This window comes from Oryx dammah, unplaced genomic scaffold, assembly GCF_014754425.2.
Source record: "Oryx dammah isolate SB20612 unplaced genomic scaffold, SCBI_Odam_1.1 HiC_scaffold_11050, whole genome shotgun sequence".
NCBI classification, from domain to species: Eukaryota; Metazoa; Chordata; class Mammalia; order Artiodactyla; family Bovidae; genus Oryx; species Oryx dammah.
The window spans coordinates 11,886,918-11,899,345 of record NW_024080444.1 but is presented as its reverse complement, the minus strand read 5'-3'; positions in this window follow the sequence as shown (position 1 = coordinate 11,899,345).

The window sequence follows — 12,428 nt, the reverse complement described above, 5'->3', positions numbered from 1 at the left end:
TTGAGGTACGTTTATCTGAGTAGTCACAGTGGGTGGCAGTGAACCCAAAGGGCTCTCCTCCTCATTTCAAAGAGGAATCCCAGTCGAAATAGAGCACAGGGTTCTAGGTCACAAGTTTGTGGAGGGCTGTCTCTTACTTCCCAGGATCACACTTTCAGATTCGAAAGTAACTGTTGCTTTTACTCGGCAGAACCTAAAAATACTGACTCTTCCTCAGGTTCTATTGTTTGCCTTCGTCCCGCCCAAACATATTGTCTCACCTATTGAGTCTATAAATACTTATTCAGTTAAATTCCCACTCCTGCAGCTGAAAGTCTAGTGGAGGAGGCAGATAAATGAGCAAGGTAATTTAAGATAAGTACTATGAACAAAATAGGGAGCTTCCCAGGTAACTCAGATGGTAAAGAATCTTCCTGCAATGCGGGAGACCTGGGTTCGATCCCTAGGTGGGGAAGATTCCCCTGGAGAAAGAAATGGCAACCCACTCCAGTATTCTTGCCTGGGACATCCCATGGACATGGGAGCTTGGCGGGCTACAGTCCACAGGATTACACAGAGTCGGACGGGACTAAGCAACTAAAACACAAACCTGAACAAAGTAAAATAGAATGCGTGGAGGAAGGCTGTTTTATATCTAGTGGTCAGTCAAGCTTTGAAGAAATGGCATTTATTTGCTCTGAGTACTGAATGGGAAGGTGGAAGGAGAGGGACAAAGTCAAGGAGAAAAGGCCCTAAAACGGCATGTTTTTCATGTTCCAGGAATAGAAACACAAGACAAAAAGACCTATTTCCTCTGTAAAATGGGCATGGAAGATTAGTTTGGAGTTGTTCAAATTATGGGTATAAAGTACAATGCCAGCCACAGGTTAAGTGTGCAGTATTACATTAGAGTCATCCATTATTGTTATCCATTTTTGTAGAAGGTCACTATGCTAAGGCAGAGAGAAGGTTCTGTGAAAATAAACAGTGCCATCCTTCACATAAGTTGCCAAATGAGTGGCTCCAAACTGCTTTCAATTTAAAGATAGAAATTATATCAGAGAGAGATGGTAAGAGAAAGCTTGCTCCCCAGTGAATCTGAGCTGGGAGAATGGGTGGGGGAATTCAATATGTAGACAGCTCTGTACATGGAAAGAAATTTAGTAGCTCATTCATATTTCTTACTAAGAAAGCAAGAATGAAAATAAAAGAATTAAATAATCAGCTCATATAGTTAGAAAAAAAATCAAAATAATGCTTTGAAAGGATTAGATAAAGAATGCAAATAAAAGGATCATAAAACTTAACAGAACTAACAAAAAAATGAAAAAGTTTGGACAAGTACAAGTTACAGAACACTGGAGAACAGGTGCATAGAGACTCCTTCTGATCTGCAAAACTGGGAACGTTTGAGGGTTTAGATACAAAAGAGAGCTCAAAGAAAATCCTGGGGTTATTTGGCTTAGAAAGAAAACAAACAAAATAGCTGAGGAACTATCCTATCAGTGGGGAGGAAAAGCTGAGTGTTGTGTTCACATCACCAGGACCCACAAAACGCCAACTAACTGCAGCTTTGCAAAAGTTTGTTGATTATGAATAAGGAATGAATAAGTAACTGTCAAACTGAGAAATCTCCTGGCATCTGGGCTTAGCACAGTCATTTGTCCATGGGCACGCACATTTGTATGGGTTGGTTCTTCTCCCTTGAACTTGTCCCAGTAGTAAAAACACTGAGCTCAAATAATACATTAAGACACCAAGAAAGTCAAAAAGAGATTTAAGAAGTGCTTGTATGTCAGGACTTGCTCTCTGGGATTCTTGAAGACGCCACATCTGAAGAAGTTTGACTGAAGGCTATGTGGACAGAAGCCCAGCAATCTGAGTGGGTTCAGCCATTCCAGCTGAGCTCCTAGTTGTAGCCACAGGATTGAACCTGTGGATAGGTGGATTATAGCTACTAGAAAAATAGAACTGTCATTAACTGAGATTGGAAAGACTATAGGAGAAACAGGTTTGAGGAAAATATTAATGCATTAATGCATTTTAGGTAAGTGAATTTGGAGATGCCTTTGGGACGTCTACAGAAATTGATAAGGTAGCAGTTAGATGTACAAATTTTGGTGCATAATAGAGGTCCAGGCTGAAGGTATAAAACTGGGGAGTTGTTGATACATTTAAATCCATGAGCCAATACAAAGTCACTTAGGGGATGGGTTTAGATGAGAGGAGAAGAAGTTTGAAATCTGAGTTTTAGGATTCTCCAGCATTTAGGGGATGAGGAAACACTGAAGGAGCCCAAGGGGAACAGCAAGTTAATTAGGAAGAAAACAGGTGTGTGTGGTATCTTGGAAGTTGATGGAATGTGTTTCAAGAAGGAGTGACAGCCATAAAAAAGAACAAAATTGAGTCATTTGCGGAAGCATGGGTGGACCTAGAGACTGCCATACAGAGTGAAGTAAGTCAGAAAGAGAAAAACAAATACTCCTTTAAGGCATATGTGTGGTATCTAAAAAATTTGGTATAGACAATCTTGTTTACAAAGCAGAAATAGAGACACAGATATAGAGAACAACAGTATGGATACCAAGAGGGAAAGAGAGGAATGAGATGAAATGGAAGATTGGAATTGACATGTATACACTATTGATCTTATGTATAAAATAGAGAACTAATGAGAACCTGCTGTATAGCACAGGGATCTACTTAATGGTCTGTAGTGACCTAAATGGGAAGGAAATCCAAAAGAGAGGGGATATATATATATATATATATATATGTATACACATAGCTGATTCACTTTGCTGTACAGTAGAAACTAACAATATTGTAAAGCAACTAAAATAAAAATTATTTTTTAAAAAAAGGAGGGAGAGATTAAATGGGTCAGAGTCTGTGGATAGAACTGAGAACCAACTGAAATTATTTCTAACTGTAAAAAAAAAAGATTATTTTTCATTTGCAATACATCGGTAAAAATATCAAAGGATAGTTTTGCCCAAAATCCCATAGCTAATCAACAGCTGAATTAGTAATTTCAAAAAATGCTGGATGAAATATAGAAAATGCTTTCTCTGAGAGGGAACTTCTGAGAATAGAATTCAAACTAACAAGGATGTTAGAGGAAAAAGGAAGAGAAAATCTAGACAGAAGAGAACAGAGGAAACAAAAGTCAGAAAATACAAGGAAATATTTTTTAACACTGCAAAAGCAACAGAAGAGGGAGCCCTCAGCGCTAAGAGAGTTTTATCATAACATTCATTCAAAAGCATAAATAAGCAAGAATATATGAGAAAACCCTGAAAAGGAAGAAAATGAGAGTCGAGCCTTAACAGTTATTAAAACATTATGAAACTTGTATAATAAGGTGGTATGAATACATAGATCAATAAAACAATAAAAAATCTAAAAATAAACCTAAATTCATCTGGAAGCTTAATATTTAATAAAGGAGGCATCTCAAATCTTGGAGAAAAAGATCTTCAGGACTTCCCTGATGGTCCAGTGGTTAAGAATTTGCCTTCCAATGCAGGGCGTACGGATTTGATCCCTGGTCAGGGAACTAAGATCCCAGATGCCTCATGGCCAGAAAAAAATCCAAAACATAAAAGCAACATTGTAATAAATTCAATAAAGACTATAGTACATACCAAAAAATCTTTAAAAAAAAGAAAAAGATCTTATTCATAAATAGTGTGAGGGTGAAGAGATAGCCAGTGGGAAAAGCACAAACCTATCTCTTTCTTCATCAAGATGAATTCGAAACAGATCAAAGGTTTACAATTTTTTAAAGAAATAAAACTATATTAATCCAGTAGAAAGTATGGGTGAATTTCTGTATAATCAAGGAGTTGGGGACATTTTTTTCCATTTATTTTTAATTGAAGGATAATTGCTTTACAGTATTGTGTTGGTTTCTACCAGAAATCAACATGAATCAGCCGTAGATTTACCCATGTCCCCTCCCACTTGAACAGCTCCTTCCTACCTCCCTCCCAATCCCACCTCTCTAGGTTGTTACTGAGCCCTGGTTTGAGTTCCCTGATTTATACAGCAAATCACATCGGCTATATATTTTACATATGGTAATGTATGTTTCCATGTTACTCTAACTGGCAAAATCTGGAGGCAGTAAAGAAAAAGACTGAAATTTGGACTGTACAAAACAACAACAAAATGTAGCAAAATGTGTAGCAATGTGTAGCAAAATACATCATAAGCAAGATAAAAAAGACAAATTGCAAAAATATTTCCAACTTACAGACAAAGGAATAATCTCCAGTGGTGTGTTCTGGAGGGGAGGGCTAGAAGGAGCCCTGACTTGTGGCATTTGCCCATGGTGTAAATACTTCCACCATAGCAGATTTTTAAATTGCCAAGATGACATCAGCTGTACCAACATGATGTCAACTGACTAACCAAATTCCTGAAAATTAAACCATCTGCACTTATAGGGCAACACCCATCAGCTCCTGCATACCATTGTAAATATCCCTACTACAGAAAGGATTTCAACAAATAGAGAAAAGAAAAACCACTCTGTGGAAAATAGGCAAGTGATATAAACACACAGTACACACGCACACAAACACAAAGAAATTAAAACTTCTATTTAACAGCCCTTGACTGAAGCGACTTAGCAGCAGCAGCAGCAGCAGCAGCAGCAGCAGCAAATGAGCCATATGAAAAGATGTTTAATCATACATATGATAAAGGAAATGCAAATTAAAACTATAATGGGATACTATTTCTCAACTATCAGATCAGCAAAAATCTAAGTTTGGCAATATAATTTGTTGACAAGGTAGTGAGGAAACGGGCATTCATATTTTGCTAGTGGAAATGAAAAAATGGTACAATCCATGGAAAAAGAAATTTGGCAGTCTCTCGCAAAATTTCATATATGTGCACTTGTCAATCCAAAAACGCCACATCTAGGAATCTAACCTAAAGATACACTGGCAGGAGACTTCCCTGGTAACCCAGTGATAAAGAATCTGCCTTGCAGTGCAGGGGACTTGGGTTTGATTCTGGTCAGGGAACTAAGATCCCACATGCTGTGGAGCAGCTAAGCCTGAGCACCACAACAGGCATAGCCTGTATGCCGAAACTAGAGAGTCCTTACACTGCGAGTGACACACAATCCCGAGTGACACAACGAAGATTACATCCCGCAACTAAGGCCTGATGAAGCCAAATAAATAAAAGGAAAGCTCTGGGACCTAGGAGCTTATTTAGAGTCTCATAAATATATATATTTTTAAGATACACTGACTTTAATACAAAAAGATGTATACAGAGAGTTGTTCAGTGAACACTATTTGTACTAGCAAAAGAGTGGAAACAATCCCAGTGTCCATCAGAATGGTCAAATAGACAAGGATCTGCTCACATACTGGAATACTACACAGCTATAAAAACATATGAGAAATATTCCACAGAGCTATGGCATTATTTTTAGTGGAAAATGGACAAGGAGGCAAAGCAGAACCATTTAACAGGGTAGGGGTGGGAGTGGGAGGGATACGAATATATCTTTATGTTTTAGAAAAATAGGACAAAATAAAAATAAAATTAAAATAAAATTAAAATTTTTGTTTTATTTAAACAAACGAAGACTGATTACCTCCAGGGAAAGGAAGGAATGGAACAGAAGGATAGGGAAGCATGTCAAATCTCTCTTTGTACTTTGGTTTATACAAATGACTTTGCTAAGTATGTAACAAGGTCTAATTTTTTTTAATGTTTACAAAAGCAAGTCTTAAAAATCAAAAGCAAAATGAAACAAATGAACTTGGTTGTGTAATGACCTGGTTCTGTCTATTTTTATAAATTGCTGCTGCTCTTTGAATAGCTTGTAGAAATCTGAGTTGTTTCCTTTGCTACTGAGGTAATGCATGTTCTGAAGTTTTGCTTTGGAATTTTCCATACCATCTCACATATCTCGCTTTGGCATTCCTGCCAGTTGACAAATACCGTAACCATGGCTGTGGAACATACTTCCTCACCAATTTTGTTCTAGCCTGAGGCATTGTTTGTAATTTGAGACAAAACTCCTATCAGAGCACTGACTTCTGTCCAGAGAGGAGACACTGTTATTCCCCTAATAATGCCTCATCAGTTGTGTCCATCCAGGACATTTCTGTCCCAGGACCCAGGGGTAAGACAGTCATATACCCATGAGGGTAATCCTCCTCCCTGAAATTCAAGAGTTTTCTGGGTCACAGGATTTGGTATTGCACTAAAGCTAAATTTGACTTTCACAAACTGATCTTGAGCAAAATAATTAACATCTCTGCTTCTGTCGCCTCATTTATGAAATAGGGGGAGGGCAATAGCATGGGGTGGCTGTGAAATTTAAATAGGATCCCATATGTAAAATGCCAGGCATATGCTGGGTGCTGCTTCTCTTCCCCTTGCTCTGCTTCCCCCTTCTTTTCTTTCCAACCTTCTTTTCATTAAGTCTTCCCTCTACCCCCTTTCTTCATTGAACAAAATGAGTTAGACCAGGGAACTCTTAAGGGTCTTCTCAAACCCTGAGTTCCTTAGAAATATTGATAAAGTGCAGTGCATTCAAATGGAAGCTTGGCCACTAGAATCTGAAATTCAAAGATAAATATAGTAGAAATGTGAGTGTAGCAGTCAATGATGATTTTAAGTGAAGAGGCGTTTAGGGGTTAAAAGCCCAGAGGAATGGGTTTCTTGGTTAGTCTTAATAATATTCTTCCAATTTGTCCAAGGGAGGAGAAATAGGGAAATGAGAGAAGGACAGAAGGAAAGAGAAAAATTGGAAAGAAAGGAGGAGATTAAAGTTTAAAAGTTAGATAAGTGTGGGTGAAAATATGGGAAAATTCACTGTCAGTAGAAATGGAAAATAATACAGTCAATTTGGAATTATGACTGACAGTTTCTCAAACAACTAAATGTAGAGTTATCATATAACCCAATTTCACTCCTAGGTATACACTCAAGAAAATGGAAAACATATGTCCACACAAAAGCTTGTACATGAATGTTCATAGCAGCATTGTGCATAATAGCCAAAAGGTGGAAACAACTCATATGTCTGTCAATGCTGCTGCTAAGTCACGTCGGTCGTGTCCGACTCTGTGCAACCCCATAGATGGCAGCCCACCAGGCTCCCGTTCCTGGGATTCTCCAGGCAGGAATACTGGAGTGGGTTGCCATTTCCTTCTGGAGTGGGTTGCCATTTCCTTCTCCAGTGCATGAAAGTGAGAAGTGAAAATGAAGTCGCTCAGTCGCGTCCATGTCTGTCAATAGATGAATGGATAAATGAAATTAATATATTCATATAAGGAAACTTTATTTGGCCACAAAAAGGAGTAAAGTACTAATACATGCTATAACATAGATGAAACTTGAAAACATTATGCTAAGTGAAAGAAGTCACATATTATGTAATTCTACTCATACATAAGTTCAGAATAGGGAAATCTATAGAACCAAACAGTAGATTAATGGTTGTTTGGGGCTGGGGAATATGGAGAACAAGGAGGATAGGGTGGTAATGACTAAAAGGTACAGAGTTTCTTTTTGAGGTATGAAAATATTATAGAGTGGACTGTAGTGATGATTGCACACATTTGTGACTCTCCTAAAAACCACTGAATTGTACACTTTAAATGAGTGAATTATATGATGTGTGAAATATATCTCAATAAAGCCATTTAAAAAATCAATCAGTACAATTCACCATATTAACAGATTAGTAAGAAAAAAAGCCTATGATTATCTTGATAGATGTAAAAAATCATTTTATAAAATTCAACACCCATTTATGATTAAAAGCTCAGAAAACTAAGAATATATGGAAACCATTGCAATTTGATAAAATGCATTTGTAAAAAACCTAAGTTAACATCACAGTTAATGGTGAATATAGTCCCCCAAATATGGGGGACAAGACAAAGATTTCAATTCTCATGGTATCTCTTTAAGAGTGCTGGAGGGCCTAGACTGTGCAGTAAACGAAGGACGAGTGGAAAGAAAACTGTCTTATTCATAAGTGAGCATGTATATAGAAAGTCCTAAAGAATCTATTAAAAAGCAACTAGAACTAATGAGTTCTAGATTCAAAGTCATACAATGTAACGGGTATCTCTTCACACTGGAAACAGACAATTGCAAAACAAAGTTTTAAAGATGCCATTTGCAATCATGTAAAAAATATTTGGGAGTATCTAACAAATTGAATACAAGAACTTAATAATTTTTTAAGAACTCAATATTGAAAGCTACTCATTTCAGAGAAATAATAGAAGATCTAAATAAATGGAAAGAAATACTATGTTTATACATCAAAACCATCCATTTTGTTACAATCTCAGTTTTCTCCCAAATCATCTATAAATACAACATAGTCTCAATCACAAATCTCAGCAGTAATTTTTTAATAAAAATTGACAAGTTGATTTAAAAATTTTTAGAAATAAAAGGAACCTAGATTAGCCAAAACAATTTTGAGAAAGAACAAAAATGAAAAACTTTACTTGATTTCAAGACTTACTATAACACTGCAGTACTAAGACAGTGTGGTATTGATGTAAAAACAGGTATATGGATAAGTGGAACAGAATAGAGTCCAGAAATAGAATCATACATAAGGTCAATTCATTTTTGACAAAAGAGAAAAAGATAGTCTGTTTAACAATGTTGCTGGAATAATAGGATACCCATGTGGAAAAACATAACCTCAATTCTTATCTCTTGCCATATGCTATAATTAACTCACAATGGACCTCCACGTAAAAGTTCAAAATGATAAAACTTCTATAAGAAACCTCACAGAAAATCTTTGTGACTTTTGTTCAGGCAAAGATTTCTTAGGCCACAAAAAGCATGAATCATAAAAGAAAAACATTATAAATTGAAATTTACCAAAATTAAAAAATTATGCTCTTTGAAAAACCAATGTTTAGAGAATGTAAAGACAAAGCATACATTGGGAGAAAATCTTTGAAAAATACTTATCTAATAAAAGGTTTGTATTCAATAATAACAAAACAGACAACATGGTAATGAAACAAGCAAAAAAAATTGGATAAATATTTCATCAAAGAAGATATATAATTAAAAAACAGGCACATTAAAAGATCCTTAATATCACTGCTCACCAGGAAAATGTAAAATAAATATAAAAAACTAGGAATAAAACTATCATATGACCCAGCAATCCCACAACTGGACATACATTCTGAGGAAACCAGAATTGAAAAAGACACATGGACCCCAATGTTCACTGCAGCACTATTTAAAATAGCTAGGACATGGAAGCAACCTAGATGTCCATTGGCAGATGAATGGATAAGGAAGTTGTGGTACATATATGCAGTGGAGTATTACTGAGGTATAAAAAGGAACACATTTGAGTCAGATGTAATGAGGTGGATGAACCTAAAGCCTGTTACACAGGGTGAAGTAAGTCAGAAAGAGAAAAACAAATATCATCCATTAACATATATATGGAATCTAGAAAGATGACATTGATGATCCTACATGCAGGGGAGCAAAGGAGACACATAAAGAGAAGGCTTTTGAACTTAATGGGAAAAAGAGAGGGTGGGATGGTTTGAGAGAATAGCATTGAAACATATGTACTACCATATGTAAAATAGGTAACAAGTAAGAGTTTGCTCTATGACACAGGACACATAAAGCTGGTGCTCTCTGACAGCCTGGAGGGATAAGGTGGGGAGGGAGGTGGGAAGGGCGTTCAGGATGGAGGGGACACATGTGTGCCTATGGCTGATTCATATTGATGTATGGCAAAAACCATCATAATATTGTAAAGAAATTATCCTCTGATTAAAATTAATTAATTAAATAACTATAATGAGAAATTGGAAGTGGTCAAACAGGAGATGGCAAGAATGAATATTGACATTTAAGGAATCAGTAAACTAAAGAGGACAGGAATGGGGTGAATTTAATCCAGATGAGCATTATATCTACTACTATGGGCAACAATCTCTTAGAATAAATGGAGTAACTCTCATAGTCAACAAAACAGTACAAAATGCAGCATTTGGGTGCAATGTCAAAAACAACAGAATGATCTCAGTTCATTTCCAAGGCAAACCATTCAATATCACAGTAATCCAAGTCTATGCACCAACCTCTAATGCCAAAGAAGGTGAAGTTGAACGGTTCTATGAAGACCTACAAGACCTTCTAGAACTAACACCAAAAAAAGATGCCCTTTTCATCACAGGGGATTGGAATTCAAAAGTAGGAAGTCAAGAGATACCTGGAGTAACAGGCAGGTTTGGCTTTGGAGTACAAAATGAAGCATGGCAAAGGCTAACAGATTTTTGCCAAGAGAATGAACTGGGCATAGCAAACACCCTCTTCAAACAGCCCAAGAGATGACTCTATACATGGACATCACCAGATGGTCAATACCAAAATCAGACTGATTACATTCTTTGCAGCCAAAAATGGAGAAGCTCTATACAGTCAGCAAAAATAAGACCAGAAGCTGACTGTAGCCCAGATCATGAACTCCTTATCGCAAAATTCAGACTTAAATTGAAGAACACAGGGAAAACCACTAGACCATTCAGGTATGACCTAAATCAAATCCCTTATGATTATACAGTGGAAGTGACAAATAGATTCAAGAGATTAGATCTGATAGACAGAGTGCCTGAAGAACTATGAATGGAGGTTCATAACATTGTACAGGAGGTGGTGATCAAAACCATCCCCAAGAAGAAGAAATGCAAAAAGGCAAAATGGTTGTCTGAGGAGGTCTTACAAAAGCTGAGAAAAGAAGAGAAGTGAAAGGCAAAGGAAAAAAGGAAAGATTATACCCATCTAAATGCAGAGTTACGAAGAGTAGCAAGGGGAGGTAAGAAAGCCTTTTTAAGTGAACAATGCAAAGAAACAGAGGAAAACAATAGAATGAGAAACAAAATAAGAGATACTAAGGGAACATGTCATGCAAAGATAGAAATGGTATGGACCTAACAGAAGCAGAAGATATTAAGAAATGGTGGCAAGAATACACAGAGGAACTATACAAAACAGAACTTAATGACCTGGATAACACTGACAGTGTGATCACTCACCTAGAGCCAGACATCCTGGAGTGCGAAGTCAAGTGGGTCTTAGGAAGCAACACTATGAATAAAGCTAGTGGAAATGATGGAATTCCAGCTGAGCTATTTCAAATCCTAAAAGATATTATGTTTAAGTGCTGTACTCAATATGCCAGCAAACATGAAAAACTCAGCAGTGGCCACTGAACTGGAAAAGGTCAGTTTTCATTCCAATCCTGCCGGGGTCCAGCCCCAGTGGATCCAGGGAATTCGAAGGGGGGATGGAGTCAGCGTCTTAGAAAGGACTATTTAATTAGAAAAGAGAGATTAGGAAAGAATAGTGTAGTAGGAAAATTAGTGGAGAAAACAGGCTGAATAACTTGGTTTACGTGGAAAGCTAATAAAGTCTCAAGACAAGAAACTTGCACCACCTACGTATGCCACCAGCACCCGCTTGAATAACGGAGGGTGCCCCGCCTTGGGCTCCCTCTCACGTGGGTCTTAGAAGCCAGGGCAAGTAAGTAGACATGGTGAGCCTCCACGCCCCAGATGGGAATTCAGCCAGAAAACAAGAGAAGGAGAAAAGACCACACAGGGGAAACCAGTCTTTCCAGTGACTGGTCCATCCTTTATTGTCCAGGAAAGCTTTTTATACTTTTGGTTGTACATAGAGATCAATAGATAATACAAAGTTATGCAGCGTCAGCAGCCCTGACTTATCAAGACCAGGCTTTCTCTCTGCATACCTAGCTGTATACACAAGTCTTAGGTGATTTACATAATCTTCTGGCCAGGAGGCCTATTAGCATTTTATGGCCCTTTTCTGATAAGGGTACGTCAACCAGAAAACTTATTTGCCTTAAAAGTGTTGTTCTTACTAAAGTCTGGTGCCACTCTCAAAAAGCACTAATTAAGGTTACATTTTTATATAGCAAGGACACAACAATTTATAACAAGGAAAGAGGAGTACAGTGATTTATAACAAAGAGAAAGTTCACTAACTCAAAAGTCTAGTGTTGCTAACATCAAAACTACTATATTCCCTTTTCTGTATCCCAATTACATTGATTAATATCCTCCAAGTGCCTAAAAGATAAAAAATATGGAGGCCTGGCAGCAGTCATTGACTCAACAGTGAAACCCATCACCAATATAATTTTTAGCTTTTTAGAAACAGACTCTATATCTTTAAGATGCTTAAAGCTTCATGCCTCTCGCAGTTGGAGGGCCGTAAACAATCACATGCGTAGTTGTAAAAATCCGGACAGACCGGTCAGGTAAGTTAGAAAGTGATCAGAGGGGTTTAAGCCGATACTTTTTTTTTTTTACGCCCAGGAGACTTATTAACTGGAGCTCTAAGTTAATTCTTTTTTAGAGAAAGGTGGTGGGGGA